Here is a 2,252-nt window from a genome sequence, read left to right as displayed (position 1 = left end):
TTTCACAAAATGCATGAAGACATGGCTAAAGGTCAATCAGATTTGTGAACATAATACCTAGCTGTGTATTGCCGCTTTCCATGTTGTCTGTTGTCTGTAGCTTGTGAGGTGTGGAAACACTTTGTTACTTTTATGAATTCTGTCTTACTGCTTTTTGTTCTATGTTGCTCTGTCTGTATGCTATGTCTTGCTTGTCCTATGTTGCTCTGCGTGTGCTCACTGCTCAATGATTGTCTATATTGTAGTTGTTTTTAATAACCTGCCGAGGGACTGCGGTTGAAAATTAGCCGGCTGGCTAAAACCATCACTTTTACTGAAACGTTGATTAATGTGCACTGTCACTGTAAAAATAAACTCAAACTCCAGATCTGACCATATTACTATGTAGTAACTATTCATAGACCATGTTTCTCTCCCTAATATCCTCTGACCATATTACTATGTAGTAACTATTAGTAGACCATGTTACTATATAGTAACTATAAGTAGACCATGTTACTATGTAGTAACTATTAGTAGACCATGTTAATATGTAGTAACTATTAGTAGACCATGTTAATACGTAGTAACTATTAGTAGAGCATATTACTATGTCGTAACTACGTGGCCGCCCCCCTGGTGGTAAGGGCGGCCACACATCTCCTACGCAGAGACCTGGCAGTGTGGTGCCAGGACAACACCCTCTCCCTCAATGTGAGCAAGACAAAGGAGATGATTGTGGACTACAGGAAAAGGAGGGCCGAACAGGCCCTCATTAACATAGGCAGGGCTGTAGTGGAGCGGGTCGAGAGTTTCAAGTCCCTTGGTGTCCACTACACCAACAAACTATCATGGTCCAATCACACCAAGATAGTCGTGAAGAGTGCACGACAACACCTTTTCCCCCTCTGGAGACTGAAAAGATTTGACATGGGTCCCAAGATCGTCAAATAGTTCTACAGCTGCACCATCGAGAGGATCTTGACCGGCTGCATCACTGCCTGGTATGGCAACTGCTCGGCATTCTGCTCGGCGCTGCAGTGGGTAGTGCGTACGGCCCAATACATCACTGAGGCCTATCTTCCTGTCATAAAGGACCTATATTCTAGGCGGTGTCTACTACTCGCTGTTTATTATCTATGCAGAGTCACTTTACTCCTACCTACATGCACATATTATCTCAATTACCTCGACTAACCTGTACCCCGCACATTGACTCAGTACGGTACCCCCTGTATATAGCCTCGACTAACCTGTACCCACACATTGACTCAGTACTGGTACCCCTGTATATAGCCTCATTACTAACCTGTACCCCGCACATTGACTCAGTACCGGTACCCCCTGTATTAGCCTCGACTAACCTGTACCCCACACATTGACTTTGTACCGGTCCCCCTGTATATAGCCATTACTAACCTGTAACCCCACACATTGACTCAGTACGGTACCCCCTGTATATAGCCTCATTACTAACTGAACCCCCACACATTGACTCGTAGGGTACCCCCTGTTATAGCCTCATTACTAACCTGTACCCCACACATTGACTCGGTACGGTACCCCCTGTATATACCTCATTACTAACCTGTACCCCCACACATTGACTCGGTACCGGTACCCCTGTATTATGCCTCGTTATTGTTATTTTATTGTGTTACTTTTTATTTCATTTTTAACTTTAGTTTAATGAGTAAATACTTTCTATTTCTTGAACTGCATGGTTGGTTAAGGGCTTGTAAGTAAGCATTTCACGGTAAGATCTACACCGGTTGTATTCAGCGAATGTGACAAAATACATTTGATTTGATTAGTTTGGTATTGGTTCAACATTGCAGCCGACAGTGCAGCGACTGCCTTATTATTTATAAATCAGTCAGCCAGTAAACATTTTCCACAATGCTGCATGGATTTGATGTCTCCGAACACGGCCAGTGGTTTAGTAAATGACAGAGAGGCTAAGCTGTGCACGCTCTACGGGGTGTGGAACATCATCTATATAATGACTAATGACATAAAGGCTGCACTGTACACACTCTATGGGGTGGTGTGGAACATCATCTATATAATGACACAAAGGACGCTGTGCACACTCTACAGGGTGTGTGGAACATCATCTATAATAATGACATAAAGGCTGTGCTGTGCACGCTCTACGGTGTGTGGAACATCATCTATAATAATTTGTCTGTTCTAAATTCTGTGTTGCTCAAAGCCTTGAGTAATGAACCTATTTTTGACACAATTGGCTGGAAAGTCACCCTTTGCCCTTG

Source organism: Salvelinus sp. IW2-2015, unplaced genomic scaffold, assembly GCF_002910315.2.
Source record: "Salvelinus sp. IW2-2015 unplaced genomic scaffold, ASM291031v2 Un_scaffold3702, whole genome shotgun sequence".
NCBI classification, from domain to species: Eukaryota; Metazoa; Chordata; class Actinopteri; order Salmoniformes; family Salmonidae; genus Salvelinus; species Salvelinus sp. IW2-2015.
This window is presented reverse-complemented; position numbering follows the sequence as displayed.